Genomic DNA, 26111 nt, shown 5'->3' with positions numbered 1-26111 from the left:
CCACATTGGAATTAAGGGAAATGAGGCTGCAGATGCTGCTGCTAAATCAGCTCAAACTTTCTCCATGTACTGTTTGACAGTACCATATACAGTTTAGATGATCAAAGCTAATTGCTCAATGGCAGTCATCATGGCAGGAAGCATTAACTAACAAATTATATGACATTAAAAACCTAAAATCAAGCATTGACATTCTAGTCAACGAATAAAGAGAAGAGAGGAAGTTGTTCTCACTAGGCTCTGCATAGGTCACAGTCATCTTACACATACTTATTTACTGAGAGCTAATGACCCTCCCATGTGTGAAAAATGCAATACATATCTCACTGGTAGAGTGCCAGCACTTTGCATGAGAGAGGAATGACATTTTTGCCTACCTGGCCAGACCATATACACTCAGACAGATGCTGGCAGATTGAACGATGTTTTTAATTTTTTACAAAGAATTAATTTATACAAACACATTTGACAGTAACTGTTTATATGTAAATACTGTATCTTCACTTAACTTTTGTATGTATATATTACAAAATATGTAATGTTTTGTGATGTATATTGTGCAGGAGCTGAGTATTAATGTATATATTATTCATTAGTTTAATTTCTTACCAATCATGTATTTCTGTAGCCTTGTGTTACCTTGTTGTAATTTTGTTAATATGTAAATACTACACTGCTAAACTTAATTTTTATGCATACATATTGTATAATAATTCCTCTTTAACTATGTATGTATTACTGTAATAATATTTGTTTTAATCATATATGTAGATATTGCATTTCTTGGCTTGGTGTTGTACATACATTTTGTTTATTAACTTGTATTGTTGTCTAATTATATACTGCCTTAAATGCTGCAGTAATTTTGTTTATATGTAGAAACTGCATTGCCCAGTTAACTTTTGTGCCTACATATTATTTACTAATTTTTTTGACTAATTATGTATTGCTGTAGGACACCTTTTACATTTGTGTAACCTTCTTGCAATTTTGTTTATTTTTATGCATGCATGTTATATAATAATTCCTTTTTGCCTATTTACGTATGGTTATAAAAACATCTGATATAATTTTAACTATATGTAGATAATGCATTCCTTGGCTTGTACAAGCATTTTGTATTGTTGACAATTTTTGTACTACTGTAACCTTTAACCTTCTGTGTTGCTGTGCCCTCTGCAGCAATTCTGTTTCTATGTAGCTGCTCTTTTGTGGAACCTAATTTTTGTACAGGCATATTGTTTACAATTTTCTTTAACTGCTTATGTATAGCTGTAACCTTAGTATGGCACAGTATGACTTTTGTAGTTTTTGTGCCAAATAAACTATAAACCAAACCAAACCAACAAGCACAAAGAATACCACTGTTATTACCCCCTTTTGCATTCTATCTTTCACCAACCTCTCCAATGCCTTAAGTACAATTCTAGATATACAGGTCAGTCTATAATTTGTAGCCTTAAATCTATCACCACCTTTGTGAAGTGGAACAATTTTACCTTCCTTCAACTCCTTTGGAACTCGTGCTGTTGCAAGACTTTTGTTAAACAGGCAGGAGAAGGCTGATACTAACTCTGATCTAAATGAATATTCCCTTAAGATATATGATATGCCAAGTCCTATTCCCTTATTGACAGCTAGCTACTTAACTCCTTATATACTTCTTGCTCGCTCATCATTAAGTCTTCTCTCATTTCATTTCATTCTCTACAGCTGAGCTTCTGATTTCACACTGAGGATGAAACACCCCGATGAACTGCTCATTGAATTCCTCTGCAGCAATTACCTATCTCCTACTTTCATCTATTAACATCAGCTTACCATAATCCAGTTTTTCTTGTCCTGAGTTGCTAATTTCTGCTTGTACTGCATTTTTGTTGTACTAATCAACTGATCATTACTCATCTCGTACTGCCTCCAAAGTATTTTTTTTCCCTTTCAGATTACATGCTTATCCCTCATTCATCCATTTTACATCTACTTTATTCAGCCTTTTGACCTTCAGAATCTTATGTGTTTTTTTTGTCAGTTCCCAACTAACATCAATTCTCAGGTGTCCTCCTTCATGTACTGCCTGAAACCTCTTTGAAGAACTCGAGAAATGCATTTTCTCAAGAAAATGCATTTCTCGAGAAGTGCATTTTCTTTATTTCCAAATGCTATCTCTTCATTACGATCTATATGGCCACAATTAAAATCACCCATAATAACCACCCTTCCCTTGTTCACCAATCAAAGGCACTTATACATTTCTTCATCAACATCCAATTCCCAGGCTTATAGCAACATCCAACTAAACATCTCTTCCTGTCAACATCCACGACACATACATCACACTGCCTCAAAACCGTTCTGTAAAAACTTGATGTAGCTTAAAAATATTAAAGTGCTTTACATCGATTTTTTACATAGATCAAGTCCCAAGAGAACTGTAAATAACCTTGTTTGTTTCTATGTTTATTTTGCAAAATATTGATGTAGTTAGCCCTATGGGAAGTGAATGTATTTACTGTTTTAATCTTTGTTTTAATCAAAAACAAAGGCAATGCTTTGCCATTGGGGAACTCTGTATATAGTTATGTGTAAGAGTGCAGGCAAGTTGTTTACTACTAGTTTTGTATATAAGAGTTGCTTACAAGGTCTGTGCTAACACCTTTAAAGTTAGTATTCAAGAGTGCCGCTAGGTTTAGAGAAGTTTCCACGGCCCAAAAGGAGAAGCAAAGTATCAAAGAGGTCCGCGAGTTTTAGAGACAAGTTTCTGCGCCCAGCAAAATATGATCAAAAAGATTGCATGGAGGAGAAGGAGCGGGTCAAACTTAAAAGAAGATGAAAGAGTCGTGCCGAATTCTTCAGGGTTTACTACCCTTAGTGCAAGGCACCAAGATTGCAAAATAAAAGGGGACTGAGCCAAGCATAAGGGGCTTCCAGACGTCAAGAGAGAGTCATCAGAAGTTGGAACCAGAGCAGAAGTGAGCTGAGACTATATGTGGAGATGAATCAGAGCAGTGGTGGCAAAGAACGAGGAAAGGCAAGGCCCCAGTTACAAAGAAGAGAGCCGAGATCCAAGTGCCTAAAGAGCAAAGGTGAAGCGCTGTTACCGAGAAGAGCCAGAGCCAGTTGGCGGCAGTTGCAGTCATCGGCGATTAGTAGCAGAAGTGGCGGCAATTAGAAGTAGAAGTTCCCGAAGTAGGATCCAGAGGAGAATTGCGCATATGCTGAAACCTTTTATATGTGCTATTCGAGTACCGCAGATTGCAGTCCATAAGCCCGCTAAGATCTCGACGTGATACCACTGAAGCAAGATACTCCTAAAGGAAGCCTAAACTTGAGATGAAAGAAAAGCCATAAAGACTTTAGTAAAAGACTCTTGACTGAATGTGCGATACAGAGCCTCTGTAAGTTACTTCCCTTTGTATATTTTTCTTATAGTCTAGGAGATATATTGTACATAGACTGTTAAGAGTTAGTTTATTAGTAATTAGAAGTGTCCATAAGAGAGTCAATTGGCATGTTAGAGGTCAATATAAAAAATCTGTAAAAATAACTTAACAGAGAGTTAGCTAACCTCTTTGTGAGTAAACTAGAAGTTTAATAAGTTGAATTTGTAGGCAGAGAGTAAATAAGTATTTGAGTTAAAGAGATTATTTAGTATTGAAGTGAAAGGATTCTAATTTTATGCTAAAGATTTTTAGATGGGTAGAGAAAGCAATCTCCCTGTCGTTTGATTCATGTATAGTTCATATTAATGTAAATAAATGTGTTTTAATTATTTGTTAAAAGAGTGCTGCCTGATCCTTTATTTTACAACTGCACTGTTCCTAAATAAAATCAGAATTGTGAGCAGGAAACAACTAAGGCATTAAAAGAGCAGTTCAATTACTTAAGAACCACGACTGTTTATGTAAACTTTGTTGAAGGAATTTACGCTAGTAAGAGAGAGAGATCTACCGGACGTTTTATTTAGTCTTATGCCGAAATTTTGATATACTGATGGCATAGTCTGACAAATAAATTTTTCAGTGTTCATGGGCATACGACTAATAAATATGGAAGGTGGATAAACATAATATGCAGTAGAGTAAGTGAGAAAGGTTAAAGAGAGAAAAAGCACATTAGAGTAAAGCTATAAAGATTTAGGAATAGAATAAAGATATAAAGATAGAAGAGTAAAGATAAAGATATTACATATATGAAAATAAACAGTATGTTTACAGTTCAACTATTTCCCTCTTTCAAGTTGACCTTACGTGGACATAATTCTCCTGCTATCATCAGAAGCACTCCTCCAACCTTCTTGTCCTTTCTATTCTGACAAAAGACACTGTATCCTTCCATTTCTATTTCCATTAGGATACCATTTTCATTCAACCATGTTTCAGTTATTTCAAACTTCTTGCAACAATTTTGGAGTAAATAAACTCAATTAGTGAAACAATCTCTCTTATTTCTGATACAACTGGCATTTGTAAATAAACATTGCAGTTCACTTTTAGGTCTATAACCAGTTCTACCTTATGCACTGGTTGGTTGTGATTTCCTCATCATGCTTGCCTTTGCTCAATCACCTTTATCACTGCTTACCACATATATCCATTCAGTCTCAACAACCCCACTCAAATCTTGATGTATTCCATTTTTACTGATCATTCCCATACACACATACATTCGCTAATACTTACATCTTCCATGCACTCTCCCTATGCTGTGTCTCACTGTCCACATGTTCTCCTCTTTCACACTATTACTATTTCCATTGTCAAGCACTTCAGTCTCTTCTGTAGCACTCTCCTGATGTTTCATTTCACCTCTTATTTCTGATCTCTTGTTTGTATCAGAAATGGCACTTCCATCTAGCAACAGTTTCTCGAGTTCAGTTGCTCTAAAACTGTTCAAATGCAATCCACCACTTCTGTACGATTCCATTCTTCTCTCAAATACTTGTCACAAATCCACAAGCTGCACTTTCTTCTCCTCACACATCTCTGTAAGTACAGCCATTCATGATTCTTGTTCCCCATCTCAACTCATCATTATCATACCTCGGTAACACACTAACAACTTTCCCACTATACTGCTATCTTTCACTCTCCTCTATAAACTCCTTAATAGTCTCTCAGTAACCAATCCTCTAACAATGGAATCTCAATACACTGCCATTCTCGAATCATTCCTCACCCCTTTTCCTCCCCCCCCATTCTATTTTAGAACTATTTCATTTGTTTCCACTAAAAGTCTGATATCACTCTGCATATTCCTCATTTCATTTTTCATTTTGAACAACTCTTTCTTCAAATTCTGGCAATTTCAGATTGAGAATGAAATGAGAATCGAAATGATAGTGTGAAATTCTGTCAATTTTGCTCTATATCGCTCCCATAGTCTCACTACCTCTCATTCTGTTACACCTTACTTCCATTTCCTCATTCATATTTCCTTTCATTTCCATAACACTTACTTTCTTTTCTGCATTCTTAAGTTCTTTCACTCTCTCAGTCTCACTTCAGCTTTAGCTTTTGTTCCTTGTTTCTTTTATTTATGCCAACTTTCATTCCTTTAGTCTGTTAAGCATTTGCTAAATCATAGTCTAACAAAATATCACACTTTCTCTCATGTCCTGTTCAGTCTCTCCACAAATGCATCTTTCAAATTTCAAAATTGTTGCACTCATGACATCAAACCATTTTTGAAAAGTTTAAATCATTTACAGCATTTGATCCTTGTGCTACTACAAGGCCAATAATCACTCACACACACACAAATTTAGTTATTAAAAATAATAAACAAGTGTACTAAAATGCAAGTAATATTGCCAATTATTAAACAAAACAGCTCTTTTCCAGAATCCTTTACAACGGTAAGTACACAGTGACCTTCTAGTGGCTGATTTTCAAGTTGTTCCTCAAGTTTTTTTCTAGTTTTAAACTTTCAAGGTTTACTGCACTGAACATCTGTTTGATTACTTTTTTCTTTCCCTATTTTTTACTAATATAATTTTAGATCTTACTTTTCAGTAGCCTGTATTAAAACTGTTTAAATCATTTTACATAATTTACAATATATCTCTTATTTGTTATTATGAAATCTATTTCTTAAAGGGTTGACTGTTTGGACTTCTCCCTGTCAGTTTATGATGTTTCTTTTTATTAAAAAATGAATTCATAATAAAGAGTCTGTTCTCTTCAGAAAATTCCAGTCTTCATTCCTCTTCCCCACACCAGACTTTCCCATTAAATTTAGGGTATTAATGTTTTTTTTTCCCCACTTATTTTTGCACTAAAGTCACCCATGATAATTATATATAATTTTTTACTATAACCTAAAGTTTCTTCTAGTTTGGCATAAATTCTTTGACTACTTCATCCATGTGATCTGAAGTAAGGCATAGATTTTGTACAATTTTAATTTGATATATATATATATTCCTATTTTTGCTATTTGGGTTGATATTTCTTTCATGTAGATTATATTATCTTTTAAATGTTTATGTATTAGAAACCTACACTACCAGTGGAATTGTTATCACAGTTGGAGATGTATTATTATACATCTTTAATAAAGATGTATAATAATATTGTCTGAATTGATCTTGGCATTATTATGACATTTATTAATAGCTATTAATGTCAATTCTATATTTGTGCTATCAAACTAGTAACAAAAAAGTTAATATGATAATTCAAGATAGCAAAGTATGAATCATTCTGAAGGCACATCACATCCGTAGGATGTATGCAAGTGATGCATGTTTGTGCACACATACATTTGTGATATTCAATATTTTTATTTTATATGTAATTAGCTACTGAAAGTTGCAGGAACTGCTGACATACTTCTTTTTAACTATTAGAGCAAACGTTTTCTTTTTCTTTGTGTGGTAGTGACTACCACCCAAGAAAGGTTGTAAACCCATACATTAGTGCTGCAGAGGCTAAGGATTTTATTTTCGTTATTTTTATTTATTTTGTAATTTTTAAGTAATCTAGAAACTCAGCTCTACATACCAAATGTGGAACTTTTACAAGTTACTTCAGGACTAATAAGTTGGATAGTGGTATCACACCATGTGATGAAATTCATTTATCACATAAAGACATTCAAAAGCATGCATTCCCACATTGGGATTCAAACAAGCCACCCGTTAGTTGGAGAGCAAGTACACTAATCACTCAGCCAACCAGGCTAGAATTTGCATGTGTGTAGATAAACATTTGTAATATTCAATATTTTTATGCTTTATATATATAATTTAAGAGCTAAATAATTCTAACTACTCTAAGCCATTACTTACCAAAGACTGATGTCATGTAATTTTCATAAGAAAATATTTCTGTTCAATTTCTTCACCTCTTCATTACATTAAAACTTGCTTCCCAAAAGTAAAAAGATGCCATTTCTACAACTAGTTAGAAAGGTTCTGTAAGATCACACACAATTCATATATAAATCACATACACATCTACAACAGCTTCTAAATAGTACTATTGTAAAAACTATATATGGGTACCAAATAGCTGTTCTGTAAATTACAATAATAAATAAATACATCATGTTTGGAAAACCTAAAAATTCTACTTATCAATGCATGCTACAGTAAAGTTGGCAGAAGCAAATATTATATATAGCTAGATGCACAGATTACATGAATTAAAAAAAAAAATTGTAAGAAAATATCATAAAAAAATTGTATATGTGATATTTAACTTCTTAAAAAACAAAATTGAACTGATAATATGCATGAGCAAGAAACTATTAAAAAATTAAAGTTACCCACATGTTAACTAAATCTGGCAATTCAACATAGGAAAACATAAAAACAAAAATATTTTAATTCTTTTGCTTCTTTCCTGATTGATATGATTCATTTTCCTATGTCAAATTTTCTTTGTTGTTTCGAAAGCTATCATAATACAGAACTTTATTACCTCCCCCCATTTTTAACATGTCTAACAATCAGGTAATTTTCCTTAGTAATCAGTGTTCATAATGCCAACTAATTTTTCTTTTGCTACCCCAACTCAAAAAAAAAAAAAAGTTTGATCTAGGGTCCAAAAGTTGTCCAATGCTATGATAATTACCATCGAGAAACCCTCTGTACCCTTGCAGGACAGTAAAACGACTGTTTTATTTGATCTATATTACAAGCTAAGCAATTACTTCACCCACTTTACCAACATCCGTGACCTCAACTCTAACCTTAATAATGTCCACTACTATCTGCAGTCCACCAAACCCCACCTACTCTTCTTAACAGAAACTCAAATCTCACCTTTCCCCAGCACTATCCATCTCAACCTTCCTAACTATACACTACTTAACTCCTTTTGACCCAAGGGTGGCATCTGTACATATATCCACTCTGACATACCCTGCCTGAGAGCACCTAACCTAGAATCGCCCAACTTCGACCTTCTTTGGCTGAAAATATCCCCCCCACACACACTCAGTCAAATTCATCTGCTGTCTCTATCACTCTCCTAATATCACTAACCACTCTGAGCTCTTTTATTTCCTCTCCTTAAAAGTTGATTTTCTCCAGTCCCACTCTCCTAACAGTGAAATCATCCTCTGGATGATTATAATGTCCATAACACCAATTGGCTTTCCTCTTCCAGTTGTACAGATCCTGTAGGCAGAGATGCTGAAACATTTGCCATCACTAACGACCTTACACAAATTGTTCAAAAAGCTAACCAGAATACCAAATAACACGAATCACTCCCCAAATACCCTGGATTTCTACCTTACCAATGACCCCCTCCAAATATGCAGTGGATGTAGTGAGCCACCCCCTGGGTAACTCTGACCACAACCTAGTGCTCATCTCCTCCACCATGCAACAACGCTTACACGGTCACTCCATTACAAGAGTAGTTTGGCATTATAGCAGCGGCAATTGGAACAGCCTTCAAGACTACCATGCTTCATTCCGACGGTTGGATTATTGTTTCTAGTCTTCCAGTCCAAACATATGCATCAAACGAAGAAAATTATCAATGCTTCTAAACCAGAATTTGAACGGGCACAAGCAGGAAGCTTGCAGCCTGTCCAAATGGCGGCCATGCCTTTCAGTCTTTCACAAAGGCAATTGGTCGTAACTTTTGCCCTACACTATTCCCACTCGTATCATACCCAGATGACTCAATTGCAACATCGCCCACTGAAAAAGCTAACCTCCTGGCTTCACACTTTGTCTCTAATGCACACATAACTGACAATGGCAAATGCCCTCCAGTCATTCCAACTGCCCAACATACAATTCCCCCCTGTATCCTTTTGTCAAAAAGAGATCACAAAACCTATTGTCTAAATTAGACACAAAAAAAGTCTCCTGCCCCTGATGGCATTCCTCCAATTGTCCTGAAGGTCTGTGCACCAGAACTGACTCCTATCCTATGCCGTCTGTACATACTCTCTTACTCCACTGGTATATATCCCAAAGCCTGGAAACTGGCCTATATTCAACCCATTCCTAAAGAGGATGACAAATCACTGCCATCTAACTACTGCCTTATCTCCCTCACTTCAGTCCTATCCAAAGTGATGAAGAAAACCATCAACTCTCAACTCCTATTCTACCTTGAAGGTTAGCTATTAAGCGACCACCAATGTTGATTCCGTTGATGCTGATCAACAGGAGATCCACTCTCATACGTACCCATCACTGGACAAATGCCATGGAGAAATTTGGCAAATCCCAAGTAGTTGCACTTGATATCAATTGCAACATCACCCACAGAAAAAGCTAACCTCCTGGCTTCACACTTTGCCTCTAATGCACACATAACTGACAATGACAAATGCCTTCCAGTCATTCCAACATACAATGCCCCTGTATCCTTTTGTTAAAAAGAGATCACAAACCTGTTGTCTAAATTAGACACAAAATTAGATTCTAGTCTTTAAATGGGTCTGATGCAAAGGCTTACTAAGCAAAGCCCCATTATTTGGATTGTCCCAGAACTTCTGCAGATGAATTGCCAGCTTCCAGTCTGGATGCACACTATGTGTGATGGTAGACAGCTCCCTATCCTCTCACCTTCCAATTAATGCTGGGGTCACACAAGGTTCAGTTCTCTCACCGACCCTCTTCCTCCGTATATCAATGACCTACTTCAGTTGCCCCCCCCAACCCAATACACAGTTTTGCAGATGACAGCACATTGCACTCCTCCCTTTCATTTGACAAACCCTACTCCACACAACTCACTTCAACCCACAGAGCATCAACTACCACTGACCTTAATTCTGACCTCCAAGCCATCCTCCAATAGGACTCAGATAACCCCGTCAACTTCAACGCTAGTAAAACCCAGTTCTGTCTTATTTCTCACAAAAAATAACCATTTTCCCCTGGCATTATTTTCAATAACACTCAAATTCACACACAAGAAGAAATTTCTCTTTTCGGAATTAACTTGACATCGAGCCTTTCCTGGCATAGATACATCACAACCATTGCATCCTCAGCTTCCAAAAAACTAGGTTCTCTCTTTTGCTCAAGACGCTACTTCACCTTTAAACAGCTGTTAACACTATACAAGTCACAAATCTGCCCAGCTCTCTCAAATACTCTCACATCTGGAGTGGGGCTCCAAAAAAGCTCCCTCAAAATGCTTGACTCAATACAGAGGATAGCAATTAGACTGATAAATGACCTATCTCTTACCAACTTGCTCCCCTTACTCTCACATAGACGTTTGGTCTCTGCAATTTGTATATTTTATAAATATTTCCATGGAAAATGTTCATCTGAAACCACATCAATAATTCTTCCACTCTGTACCAAGCCCATCGGAATATGTACAGCTGCCGCCCAACATCCTTTCACAGTACACCTTGAAACCCACAGAACAAGTGTCTTTTCCTCCTCCTTCATCCCTGCTTAGTTTTTAAATTTAAGCCATTGTATGTTAAGTGGGACAAAAAAAAAAAAATTCTACATCCATATGACACTGGCTGATTCACCTTCATATGTAGAGTGCTGAGAAAGATTCCTCATATCCTACACAGGATTGCACAGTGAGGATAAATTAGATCTCTAAGAATGTCATATCCTTGAAACTGAGCTACTTTAATTTGAATTTTATACCTTTTTTATTTTAAATTTCATTTGAAATTTATAATCTTAGTAATGATATTTGTTTATTTATTAAAACAAATATCATTATTAGAACATATGTACAAATATCATTAAGCCCAAAAAGCTTTGTGCTTAATGATATTATGTACATATGTTCTTTTTTTTATATAAATTACATGGCCACCTTCATTCATCAAAGAGGAAACAAAAGGTGGATTAAGTACAAAGTTTTCTAGAACTCTGTAAATTTTAAAGCTGTTATTAATTATCAGTAGTCACACTCCAATTAGTTAGCCAGCATAAGAATTTATAATCCTGACTACTCTCTTATTAAATTTAATCTGCAAGAGAAAGAGAGGAAATTGTAAAGTAGAGTGCAAGAACAATAGAAAGAGAAAAAAGGCAGAACGTATAACAAAAATGACAGAAGGTGTGGATCAGGAGAGAGTAAAACGACATACTATATAAGAAGAAAGAATGAACCAAGAGGAATATAATGTATGGAGATTCAACGATTCAGAGCATGCAAAATCAAATGCTAGAGAATTGCTTGTAAGGAAGGGGACAAAGAGTGCGACGCTGTCAACAAAAAAAAATCCAAACTTTCATGAAATTACCTGAAAGACTGTGTGAATTAGGTAGTAAGAGAATTGTGATCAATGTTAAAAAATGTGCAGCAGAAAAAGGTGAGGAGAAGGCTAGCAAGTGTGTCATCTCAGAATGAAGAGCACCCACTTAAGGAATGGCCGGTGAAAGTTGCTGCTGAAAAGAAATTTTACTTTTTTGTAGCAAAGCAGCGATTTGGATTTGTGTTTTGGTGTAGTTGTTTATTTTTTATAGCTTAGCATAACTTGGCAGTACAAATGAGATCTAGAAATCAGGCAGTGCAAAAATCAAACATAATTAATGGTATAGACTGCTCGAGGATGGTATGATGTCGGGAATGCAATGTGGAAGAATGTGTTTGTGAAAAGACTGAATAGGAGACGAAAGAGAGAGAGAGAGTATGGATATATCGAAAGTGTGATATTCTGTTGGACTATGAGTTATCAGCAAATGTGAAACTGGCTGATGATGGAATGAAAGAGCATGTAATTGTGGGAGCAAATGACTGTATGAATCATGAAATGGAAGTGAGCAGAACTACAGAATTTTATTGCAAATGAAAGAGCATGTAATTGTGGAAGCAAAATGACTGTATGAATCATGGAATGGAAGTGAGCGGAACCACGGAAGCGAAAGAAAGTAAAGCTGAAGAAACGAAAGCCGTTTGCAGCCTATGTTTAATTTATCTAAAGAGATAACCAAAGATTGAAATATATCTTCCCCTGTTGTTTGGCCTTTCAGAAGTACAAGCTCCACAAATTCTTCTATGATGTACATATCTTCATCAATACCTCGAATAAAATTACAAACTGCAACAACATCAGTAATGTCAGTGCTTTCATCAATGGCAATGGAAAATGCAAGAAAAGAATAGGCTTTATTCTTAAGTTGCAAGTTTAAGTTTTCAGAGATATTCAAAATATGTTCTGCAATAGTATTCCTTGACAATGATATATCTGAAAATAATTGCTGTTTTTCAGGACAAACTATCTCTAAAGACTTAATCATGCATTTTTTTAACATATTCATCTAAAAAGGACTTTGATGAAACAGCTATTTCATTGCAGCATCACTATTTTCACGTACATTTTTAAAACTGACTGTTGATTCTTTCATTGAGTGCATAGTTTAACAATTTTTTTTCTTGGTGAATCTTTCCACTATAATTTGAATTTCTTTTCATGATTAGTTTTATAATGTCATTGCACAATGTACTCATTAGCAACAGAAATTTGTTTATTGAAAATCAAGCAGATCAGTTTACCATCCAATTCAACAATATATATATATAAATCTGTCCATTTTTCTCAAACTATTCTATATTCTGTATCAACTTTTCTTTGCTTTGTCATAATGGAGCTAGGTAGGCAAAATTTTTACATAAAATAATTTGTAAAACTAAAATTATTTTATGTAAAATTAAAATTAATGCAGCTTTGTTAGCATGTTTGTTTTACGGTGTAAACGGACTCAGCAGAGAAAAGTTATTCCTTAAACAGTTTATCTTTAATCCTTAACTGTTAAGGGGTAACCAATTTTTTAAAAATAAAATTGAGCTGTTGGCCAGATTGAACATGAGCATAGGCTGGATCCAACCCTTGGGCTGTATGTTTGACAACTCTAGAATAAGCAAAACAAATAGTTGGATAAGGATGATATCCTGACAGGAAATGAAATGAAAGGGTGCGACTGTTTTCTGTGAGGATAGAAAGGACAAGAAGGAAGAAGGGGATACTGTTGATGATAGACAGCAAATTATGCTTATGAAGTGAAGATGAGAGATGTAAATAGTGACAATGGTTTTGAGTCAATATGGTGTGAGATGGAGGATGACGGGAAGAGATATTTAGTCAAAGGCATCTATAGGCCAAGGACGGGGGATGGCGATGAAGAAATGTATATAATCAACTTGGGTAAACAAGGAAAGGATGATTATTATGGTTGATTTTAATTATGGTAGTATAGGTTGGAATGAAGAGATAGCATTTAGGAATAAGGAAAATGAATTTGAGTTCTTGAGAAACAACTATCTCAGGGAGTATGTAAAGCAGGACACACAAAGGATAGAGAGTTTTAGATTTGATCATTTCATCAGAGGATGTAATTGTGAGAGGGGGCTTTGCACTTCCCTCCAGTTGATAAGAGTAATCACCTGGGTTGTGACTAGTCACATGAAAACTTCTGTGAGGAAAGGATATACAGGTATCCCTCAATAAACGCGATTAATTAATCCCTCGATGTTACTGCGTATATCAAAATCGCGTTAATCAAATCTAATAATCAATGGTAAAAATTACAATTCATCCATGATCGATTACTGTATTAACAATTCGTTTTATATGGTACTCTTTTAGGAAAGATAAAAAATGAATGCAAAGTAAATGTTTAATAAATATTTGTACCTACATTACTTACTGCAATTTTTTTTATCAAAAGAAGTTATCAAGAGTGGTTTGAAAACAGTTTTAGTTTTTTTCTTATTGGCATAAATTCTACGATAACAAGCAAAATGACTCTCCAGACCTTGGCAAACAAGCAATAAAACAAAGAAAAAACACTGCAAATATAATACATGATGGCATAAATTAAGTGAATATTGAATCCAACATTATTTCATAGCCGAACATAGAAACTACAAGAGTTTCGTGCCTAACATAAGCAACCTTATGGGCAACTCGTAGTAAAGGTGGCATAAGCTCCAGTTCACTTTCCTTAGTATTTTCCATAATGTAAAGCACATTTCCTAGAGGACATGTATGATAAATAAGCTTTTGGCTCTCTATTTCAGTAATACATGATGGTTTATTTATTTTCAGTTGCAATCTAGAAATTATTGAACAAAGAATAAAAAATAAAAATAAAAAAAAACCTAAACCATACTATACTGACATCGGTGGTCATGGTATCTCTCAGATACAATTTACTGTCAAATATCACAAACCTTTACATAATGTGTTAAACCAAACTGACAGCAAAAAACAGTGCTGAATATCACTCGTAGATATGAATACACGGCTACTCATGACCTCCAAGCTATACACTGAATTGTGTAAGAATATTTATATTACACATTTTGCATGTATCTGTCAGATCAGCTGCAAGCTCCACAGGGTTAAAGGTGCATTAATCAAAACTCTTGCCGCGTATATCAAGGGATTGCTGCAATAAATTTCGGCACATTAATCAAATCCCGCATTAAGCAAGGGATACCTGTATATGGAATTACAAGGCTGGTGATTATGAAAAGCTTTGAAGACCGCTTGGAACTATAGCAAGGAATGAGGTGCTAAGTGAGCAGGAGATAAATGCTGTGTTGGAACTACCCAAAAGATATTTCACAACAAACATGTGTGAATATATTCCAAAGGTAAAAAGATGGAATCAAGTGGGTGTCAAAATGATCAGTAAAGGGATTAAGCATGAAATTTGGAAGAAGAGGATACTGTGGGGACGGCACAAGATGAAGAATGGCACAAAGCCAGTATTGTCGGCAGGGTGTGGCATAGAGGAAGCCTGCCTCATGGCACCGCTTATTCAGCCATATTACCGTAGGCTATGTATTAGGACAACAAGATATTTTACAACATCTGATGTAGATGCAATAAAGAATTAAAAATTCCCTCAAAAATAATAGAAGAAAAAAGTGGTCCTCACCAAATTCTGTCATATATATTTATATAAAGTGTGTGTGTGTGTGTGTATAGTATATATATATATATATATATATATATGTGTGTGATAGTATATACATATATATGTCCGTGCAGTTAGCCTAGTGGCTTTGCGCTTCGCAACCATATGCCTGGGGAAGAAGTGTCCTAGGTTCGATTCCAGTCGGAGACGTGAGGAGCTGAAGGATCTTCCTCAGCCATAGCCAAGTTAGCCGGTCTTGGGCGCAGGCAGTAGGGTTTTTTCCGCCAGTTTATCTGGTGTTTTTCATCCCGCAAGCAGGCAAACTGACCCCGTGAACACACAGGGATACAGCCAAGAATACCTTGAGGCATAGGAGTGACCATTCTATCCTCGTATTTCGGTTACGAAATCCAAGCATGCTTGGAAGGTTGTGGGCTTTAAAAGCCTGTTAAAGCCATTGGGATATATATATATATATATATATATCCCAATGGGATATATATATATATATATATATATATACTTCAAACCTACACATCTGCCATGATGAAATAGAGCGCCGCATTGTCGAGTCAAGGGAAATCACCTTAGACCCTTTTCATTTGAATAATAATCTTAGCTATAATTTGGCTGACTCTTTTAACTCTACTATTAGATACTGGAGATCGCGTGATTCCACACACGCACAGGTGTACAACAATAGAACTTTAACTCGGACTGTAGTTCAAGCTCATAACTGTAATTTACAGTCGAATATTATGGCTTTATAATTGTATAGCTTTAGAGTGTGTCAATGTTAATTTAAGTGTCTTTTATTATCTTTCTATGTTCTTATCGCCTGAAGAAGTCACTCTTGACGAAACTTGTTGCGTTTTTTCAAATAAATGTCATTGTGTTATAATTCTCAGGTTTAAGTCAGTTAATTTAGAAAAATGAATATATATATATATATACTTGTAGAAATTTATCCTAATGTAACCACCGCCTTAAGGATATTGTTAACAATCCTGTAAGCATCACAAGTGCAGAAAGAAGTTTTTCCAAGCTTAAACTGATTAAAAATTATTTGCAGACAGCAACGACCCAAGAGAGAGATTGGTTGGTCTAGCAACTATATCGATAGAGGCAGACAGAGCTTGCAAGCAGTTTTATTGTGCAATAACCCTGTAGAGAAAACATTTAATTAATAGTATTATGTAATTGTTTTGCATTAATGTTTCTCTTGTAATAAAAACAAAATAGCAATTGAAGATTTTCTTATATTTTTGTCTTATAATCCATCAGGGGTGATATTTAATTATTTGCATCAGGATGTGATCTAATCTGATGATGGCCCTGCACAAAGCAATTGCAGGGGTATAAAGAGAAAGCCAGGAAGATGACTCAGTTGATAAGAACAGCAAAACTACAAGAGAAGAAATTAGCACTCAGGTCAAGAAAGACCCTAGAGTTTTTCAGAAATGTGGCAAGTAGAAGGAAAAATGATTATGGTAAGATGATGTTAATGGATGAAAATGGTAGAATGATAACCACTGCAGAAAACATTGTTGAGGAATTCAGTCAACAATTTATAAGGGTGTTTTATCTGTAAAATCTTGTATAGACAGAAATTTTAAATTAGATTCTTTCTATACTGATTTTACTTAGGAATTCAAATTAATTTAACATATTTGTAATTTTGGTTAATATTTAACTAATGACTTGCTGTACAACAACAAAGGACAAAGAAAAAATGTCTGAATAAATTGTAATAATAGATTGTTAAGACAAAAGAAAATATCCCAGATGGGGATTAAGAATAAGACCTAAGGCCATCGCTTACACGAAGTCAAGAATATACAGGGTTTCCCACCTTAACACAGCGACCTAAAAGGTGGGGGAAAAGACCTCTATGAATACCCAAGGGAATAAAAAAGTAGCAAGAACCAAGGTCAATTGAGCAGCATAAAAGGGGGAGACATTGAGAGAGAAGCAGCAGGTCAGTCGTCATAAAGAGGGTTCGTTCCGGAGAAGGTGAGTCGAGTTAGCTAGAAGACTGCTTAGGAGGAGAAGTCGTTTCAGAATAAGTTAGTTTTCACCCAGTTCGAGTATGTCCTGTCGATTCTAGGTGAAGGGACCCCGTTCCAGCCAACAGATGCCCAAAGATGCTAGATGGGTTGTTTATGCAGTGTAGAAAGTATGTCCTGGATTTCCAGCTGCCAAGGTTTCTGATGATCTCCGCCAGTGGAAGTGCCCTTGTAGATATCGGAAAACGGTGCCCGTGTGTGTAAGCAATATCAGAAGGAAGTTGATAATGATCTCAAATATCTACTGATGTGGACTAGATGACTAATTACCAAGTAAGGTCTATTATATGTGATTTAACTAGAGGCAGAGATTGTAGCAGATATTGCTCTAGCTTTTTCTTTGTTAGTATTACTTCAGGACTGAAAGCAATTAGCTAACCATTGGGAAATAACTTGCTTACTTATGTGAATTAAGATAACGTTACAAGGTGAAAGTTAATGAGCGTAATGTTATTTTTTGTCTAAACATTACCTTAGCCTGTTTTTTTTAAAGGAGAATTGTTGAACTAGATTGGATGATTTAAGATCTAAGTTAATTTTGCTGAGAAGTATAGAGTTGGGAAAAGGATTATGTGCTTAGTGTTAACCTTATTGTACTCTAATCAGGATGATAAATTGTTTTGTTTGTCAAATGACTTTCCTGATTCCTATATGCCAATGCACTTCTCATAAAAAGACCAAACCTGTGCGACCTAGGGAGATAAGTAGCCACGACTGAAGAATAGAATATTGCATTGCTTGATATAGTGATAAGTGCAAGAGATATTTCCGTGCTGAGTGTTTTTTTTTTTTTTTTTAAGGATATTTAAGTCTTATCTGTGATTTCTGATGGCACAGTCATAATAAATAAATAAATTTTTCAGAAATCAAAAAGGAGGTAATTCCCATGTTTTAGAATTTCGTGCACGTGATAAAGCATAGTTACGATATTGAGAATAGGGGGGGGGTCTCACTGAAAGAAAGGATTAACTATAGTAGACTAAATCAAGCAACATATTAAGGACGATGAAGTCACGACTGTTAAGTATAATAAGTTAAGTGAATTGAAATAAACAAGATAAATAAGTATATATTTCGAACAAAGTATAGAATCAAACTTAAAATTAAGTATCATATATATATTACAAATACAGAAGATAAACAAAAACTTTGATGAACTCATGAAAAACTCAAGTGTAGAGGACATAGACGGCTTAAATGTGAGCGAGTAGGCGGTAACACTGAGGAAATAAATAAACTTGATGTTAATAAGCCGATACGATTTGATAAAATATCACCACGTGTCTTAAGGGAATGTTCCAGAGAATTGGTAGTAGCAATGGCATGCCTGTTTAATAAGTCTTACAACAGCACAGATTCCAAGAGAGCGGAAAGAAGGCAAAATTTTTCCACTGCATAAAGATGGTGATAAGGCTGTGGTTATTTCGAACAAAGTATAGAATCAAACTTAAAATTAAGTATCATATATATATTACAAATACAGAAGATAAACAAAAACTTTGATGAACTCATGAAAAACTCAAGTGTAGAGGACATAGACGGCTTAAATGTGAGCGAGTAGGCGGTAACACTGAGGAAATAAATAAACTTGATGTTAATAAGCCGATACGATTTGATAAAATATCACCACGTGTCTTAAGGGAATGTTCCAGAGAATTGGTAGTAGCAATGGCATGCCTGTTTAATAAGTCTTACAACAGCACAGATTCCAAGAGAGCGGAAAGAAGGTAAAATTTTTCCACTGCATAAAGATGGTGATAAGGCTGTGGTTATAAATTATAGGCTAATCTGTATGTCTGGAATTTGGTTAAGATACTGGAGAGATTGGCGAGAACTAGGATACAGAAATGGGTTGATAACAGCAGTAGTGGTTATGAACATGGGTTTGTTAAAGGGAGATCATGTTTTATTCACTTATGTGCTATAACAAGGTGGCATCTTGGACATAGGAGATGCATATATGGTGTTATACTTTTGCAAAAGCTTTTGATAGACTGCCACACAACAAGCTGTTATATAAACTGATAGAAATGAGACTGGATAACAGACTAGTGAGTTGAATTAATGACTGGCTGTCAGATAGGTATCAGAAAGTTGTATATGTGGGTGCAGCATCTCGAAGGAGGAGGGTTACTAGTGGTGTGCCACAGGGATCTGCATTGGGGCTATTGGTGTTCAATTTATAATTAATGATATTGAGATGGGCTTAACTGGAGATATGCAACTGTTTGCAGATGATGCAAAACTGAGAAGAGCAATGTTATGGCTTTATAGGAAAACTTGAATAGACTGTGTGAATGGGCAGGTAAGTGGAACTATCAGTTCAATGTTGCAAAGTGTAAGGTTTTGAAATATGGTAATCAGTGATGGGATGCAAGGTACACACTTGGTGAGGAAACTAAAGGAGGTAGAGGAGATGGGAGATCTAAGAGTGGTGATGGACAAGGATCTGAAATTCGGGGGCCACAAAGCACAAGTTGTGAAATCGTCACATTGGATAACGGCAATGATGCAGAGGACCCAGACATGCAGAAATAATGAGGTTATGATTGCATTGTATAAGGCCTTGATAAGGTCTCATATGGATTATTGTGCACACATTTGGTCGCTAGGTTTTCATGGTGACGAGAATATGTTAGAAAGGGTCAAGAGAAGATTCACAAAGGTGGCCAATGGTCTTTGGAATGTGGAGTATGAAGACAGATTGAAAGAATGCAATTTGCAAAGCCCTGTAAGTATGGGAATAGAAGGAGAAATATGACTGAGACATACACTGGTGTCCAAAACCTAAGGAGGAACTCTATTTCTGAAGATTACAACTGCAAATTCAGACAAATCAGCTTGTGGCAATTTGTATAACTGAATGCACAACAGCAGACTACCAAAAATATTATACAGATATAAAATAAGTGGAAAAAGAAGAATCGGAAGACCAAGAAAGAGATGGCATGAGACCGGAACAGGCCACCTGGCCTAAAATCCATGTTAGAAAGAAGACAATTTTGAGCAGGAAGCAGGTTTAAACCATTCAAATTTTCAAATTGCACACAAAGGGGTCACATAGTAACACTGATAAGGATAAAAGGCTGCATAAGTCACTTGTATTTGAAGGAAGCTCTTTTCATGAAAGAATAAACTTGAACTTGGATATCCCATAATGTCTCAAAGACATCATCTAGATGATTTCATGGAGGAAAGAATTATTAAAAAGCTTGAAGAAGGCTGCAGAATTACTGATGTTGCCAGAGAGTTTGGAACCTCACACAGCACTTTATCCAGGCTCTGGGCATGGTTTAAACCAACAGAATGTGTTCCGGATGTTTGGTAAGAGGTCACCCTCACTCTACCAAAGAGCATGAAGACAGATTTTTGGTTATAACAGCAAAATGTAATTGGCACACTACAGTAGTTCAGCTTGAAAGTCGGCTGCATTCAAGCACAAGTATGCAAATATCTCGACAAACTGTGGTTAAAAACTGCTACAAGATCTGTAACAAGTAGACCTATATGATCGAAGGCCTGTAGTCTGCATCCCTTTATCCACAGCTCATCGTAGAGTACGTTTTCATTGGTGTTGTATCCTTATAAACTGTACAAGACACCGAGGAGATAATGTACTCTTCACAGATAACAGTCATTTTAGTCTTTCCTCCAATTCTAGATGAAACTTGATCTGGCATGAAATCTGTACTGCTTACTATCACAAGAATGTTCTTGAAAGGATTAGATACAGCAGTGCTGTAGTCATGGTGTGGGGAGGCATTGTGTTTAATAGACACACACTGAGCTACAAGCGCTGGAAAAAGGGACTGTGACAGGTGAACGATATTACAACAAAGTTCTTCAATGCCATGTTCAATTGTTCCATGATGCCGTAGGCAAAGAATTCATTTTTATGGATGACAATGCCACACCACATTGTACATGAGCAGTGGAGATACTTCTACTAGAGACTGAGGATATTAATCAAATCGAATGGCCAGCATGCTCCCCAGATCTAAACCTCCATAGAACACATTTGGGATGATAGGAAAACTCACTGCTGAATGATATATTCACGTAAACACAAGAAAGATATTTATTTAACCAAATATCTTTACTATATGGCCTCACAGCAAAAACGTTTTACCTTCTTTTTTAAACAGTATTAATTCCTTGCATCATCGCATAAAGTTTACTATGGAATTAGAAGAAAACAATCAGTTATCTTTTTTAGACGTTCTCCTCATCCGGTCACCTTCAAATATTCTTACAACTACAGTATACAGGAAACCAACATTCACAGGTCGTTATATTCTTAAAGAATCAGCCCATCATCCATGTCAAAAAACAGGAATTATAAAATGCCTCATCAAAAGAGCCAAAACTAATTGTTCTACTTTTGATTATCTACAGAAAGAATTTTTTACTATCCAACAACACATGAAACTCAATGGTTTTTCTGAAAAAAGTACTCAACATCTACTCAATTCTTATAATCCTCCACAAAACAACAAAGTTTCAATACGTCGAGTGCCTATTCCTTATACCTCCGGTATTTCAGAACCTATCGCAAGAATTTTAAAGAAATATGATTTAACAACTACGTATTCACCTATTAACAAATTGTCTTCTCATTTTCCTTCTCCTAAAGACAAACACTCGATTTTATCTCTTCCTGGAGTTTATCAAATTCCGTGCAACTGTGATCTCTCTTATTTTGGACAGACTGGACGTTCTCTTGAAAAAAGAATCCAAGAACATTAATCATCCATTCTTCACAACAAACCTGAAAAGTCTGGATTGGCTCAACACGGGATTGAAAATGACCACAGCATCTTTTGGTCCAGGACTCGCCTCTTACATAGATCCCATTATAGGTTCGAACGTTTGCTCAAGGAAAGCATGGAGGCCTTGCTCCATCGCACCAACCTGAATCGTAATGACTGTATATCTATATCAAAAATCTGGGAAAGTCTAATCAAGATTACTCATTAATTAATTATTTTTTTTAATAGCAAATTCAATCATGTTTCTACTTCAAAATATTCCGTTTCATACTAAGTGATATCACGCGGCGTGTTCTAATTTTAATGATCTATTGTTAGTATTCTATCTTGTATTTTTTAAACTGTTCTTGTAATACCACTGAAGATGGTCTGCTATTTCCAGACCAAAATATTTGGTTAAATAAATATCTTTCTTGTGTTTACGTGAATATATCATTCAATCTTATGTCACAAGTATCCTTAAAACAGCAAAAACTAATTGCTGCTCAAAATTCTCCTCCAGAAAACAAACAGGTCCTTATCCTTGCTCTGAAGGAGGAGTATGTCAGTTTGCCTGAAGAATTCCTGAATCACTTGGGGCTAAGCATGGTATGACGTTGTGAGAGCTGCATCGCAGTTCGGGGTGGACATATTCCATACTGTAATGTCTCTCTCTGCATAGTTTTCTGTAAGCACTGTACATTAATTCTGGAAACTGGATAAGGAGGGTGTAAGCAGAGAAATGAGGAGAATATTCTTTGCATGGAGAGTGGTTGGTGGGTGGAATGCCCTGCCTTGGTGTGTTGTGAAAGTAGACATACTGAATCAATTTAAGGCATGGTTGGATGAGATTATGTGTGATAATGTGTACCTCCTATGATGAGTCTCTGACTGCATGGAGATCAGATGTTAATAAAAATAAAATAATAATAACAACAATAATGTGTAATTCAAGAGACAAGTGATGAAATTAATGGCATGACATCGAGACAACATATAGGAATAGAAGTCTAGAATTTGTGAATGCCTGGAGTGCACTGACAAAAATAAGCTATAAGCAATAGGGCTGCATCTAAATGTGGAAAGACACAGTGTTGGGACAGGAAAAGGAGTTCCCAGGATGAACATTAATGACTATGTATGGAGATAGTGGCTTGAGATATGTATAACATATCTCAAGACCAGAGTGAAGACTGTATTGAATAATAATAAATATATGGGAATGCTGATAGTGCCTTGCCTGTTTCTATATACAAATGCTGAGTTTCAAGAAAATGGGAATGAGTTTTTCAGCAGATTACTGCTATCAGTAAAATATTGCTCAAAGAAATTGAAAAATATGCTCATCTGTTCCTGATTCACAGGAACAGATGAGCATGCATATTTCAGTAAGTGAGAGAGATGTGTTGCTTATGATATATAATCAATTCTGTCTTCTCAAAAGAGAACTAAAAAGGAAATGGTATTGATGGCTTTAATAGAATATGGTAGAGTGGACAGGACAGTGCACTCTTTGATTGGAAAAGCTAAATATTTCATTCTTGTGATGATAAGAGGAATCTTTATGTAGACTTTTTCAACTGAATGTGAGTTACCTAATCTCATACAGAATTGGCAGGGTTGTTTTTCTTCTTCTTCTGGAAACTTGGGTTTTTCATCCTGCATAGAAGTATATCAGCTAGAGACTGAAAATGACTTACAGACAAAAAATATTAGTGAGCAGTAGATGGCATTGTGCAAATGGAAGATTAGTAGTGTAAATAAGTAGTGTAGACAGTGCGTTATAAAGAGAAGAGTGCCATCCCACTAAATATCATATTTATTTCAATGTTGGGATAGGCTAAGGAACACAGAGGGTCATGAGCAGAAAAAGTTTAGTCAAATTAACTTACTCAACAAACAGATAAATTTTACTGGTGGTGTGAAACCATCTTCCTTAATTGGATTAATGTTAGTCTATCCAGTGTTATACACATCTGTTACATTTTGTAATGAAGCGGGGGTGAAGATTCATTAAAAAAAAAAAAAAACAGAGGCTAACGACCATTATTATCATAGTTGAAGTATCCCATATAAACTGGATAGAGAAAATAGCATATGATAACAAAAGAATTTGATTCTGGCATTCTTGGGGATCAAATATCTTAGCATTCTTCCTAATGTCAGAATGCAGTCAGAGGAAACAAGAATTTTGGATTTGGTCATGGCATCGGAGGACTGGGTTAAGGGTGAGATCCTCGGCTAAATCAGGGAGAGAGATCAAGTACAATGCATGGAAATGATTCAACAGACATCCCCATGGGCAAGGTGCATCATGCCATGCAATAAGTCACGTGTTTGTAGCCAGTATAAAGTGGAGGAATATCATACCTCCAAGTCAGTGCAACTGTGTTCGAGTGAAATGGCTGTGAGAAGAAAACTGATGGAGTTTGAAAGAGGCATTGTGACAGGATGCCATGTTGCAGGCCTATCTGTTTGGCAAATTGTTAAGAAATTGGGCCATCCCAAGTCAATAATGAGTGAGAATGACACCAAATTTTGAGATAAAAGCACAGAGAGTCAACTGCAAGTGCTACCTGCAGTGGACAACTCACCAATTCACTGAACTTGACTGTAGGCTGCTACAGGTAAGGATAACATGTAAAAATCATCATGCAATTTTATATGTCACACGTTGAATGCAGATTTCCAGACATTGACTGGAACATTAATCTGCATAAAAACATTCAGAACCAAAGCTCATAACGGGTTTCCATGGTAGGACCATAATATGCTAGCTCAGCATCACGTGAAACAATGTGCAGCATCATCTTCAGTGGTGCAAAGAGTTGTACAGTGGAATGAGGAAGCTTGGAAAGCTGTGTTATGGAGCAACAAATCACGCTACACCTCTACCGAGCAGATGGATGGATGGATGTAGGTGTGGCAGATGCCTGGTGAACATCTCTTACCAGACTGTATAACCCCAACTATGAAATTCAGAAGTGGTGGTGTGATGGTATGGTCCTGTTTTTCCTGGTTTGGCCTCGGACCTCTTTTTGTGGTGCCATGAATACTGAACTCAAAGAGATATCTGAACATTCTGGACAATGTAATGATTCCTACTTTGCAGCATTTCTACAGACCTGCCCATTCTCTCTTTCAGCAAGACAACTCACTGTGTCATAATGTCAGCTGCTGCTGTAACTGCATGGTTTGTGGACATAAACATTACCACACTTCATTGGCCTCCAGAAAGCCCTGATCTCAATCATACTGAAAATCTGTGGGATAAACTGGAGCATCGTGTAAGGGTAAGGGATGCCCGCCCCACAACAGTCCAGGTTTCATTATATGACAAAATCCCACTGATCACTATAGTATGATTGTAGAAAGTACGTAAGATTGTTGAAGTCATCTCAGTGAAAGGAAGTCTTACATCTTAAGGTGAGTACCATGGCTGTTTGTTCCTCACACTATGACATCCATTAACTTCTTTCCAAGCAGTGTAGTTGTCACTTGAGAAAATGGTGAATAGATATGTAGAAGTCTAAAGGAGAAAGAGTAAAGTTAAGTTCATATGGAATTGCAAATTGAGTTCTTTCATCCAAGGTGCTACTTCTTACTAGTTTCTAAGGACCATAATTACTTGCCTTATGAACCAGCTTGAAGCATTAACATGGATGGAAGAAGTTCAAAGAAAAGACGCCTCGGCAATACATGAGAACGACTTAAGGAATATTTGTTAATAATGGCAAAATGTGTACCTCAAGTTACAAAATGAAGAGATAGAAGGAATGACTAGAGAAATGAAATTGGAATTGAAGATTAACAAAAATGTCATGGAAAAAGTATAAGAGATGACTCCAGAATATCTCAATTTCACCAGGAATGCAAGTTTTTCTTTTTATATGCAACATATGTATTTTATAGCAACTGTGGATAAATAAACAGAAAAGTAAAACGTACACACACACATTAAGAGTTTTGCATGTTTTA

At 35.9% G+C, this 26111-nt stretch overlaps 1 protein-coding gene across 5 annotated transcripts in view; it reads right to left on the bottom strand.

Moving 5' to 3' along the window:
- Positions 1-26111, bottom strand: part of ebi (transducin beta like ebi) — a 253321-nt gene that overhangs the window by 203667 nt on the left and 23543 nt on the right. For 4 of the 5 annotated variants that reach the window (XM_090412349.1, XM_090412345.1, XM_090412346.1 and 1 more), the window contains one exon: positions 7289-7414. The gene's annotated coding sequence lies outside the window, so the exon portion shown is untranslated. The remainder of the gene's footprint in view (positions 1-7288; positions 7415-26111) is intronic. The other variant, XM_090412347.1, reaches the window with a different exon arrangement.

This window comes from Typopeltis vanoorti, chromosome 22 (assembly GCF_054136105.1).
Source record: "Typopeltis vanoorti isolate ZY-2024b chromosome 22, IOZ_Tvanoo_1.0, whole genome shotgun sequence".
Classification (NCBI taxonomy): Eukaryota; Metazoa; Arthropoda; class Arachnida; order Uropygi; family Thelyphonidae; genus Typopeltis; species Typopeltis vanoorti.
Note: the sequence above shows the minus strand (reverse complement) of the source record. Positions and strands in the feature narration are given on the sequence as shown.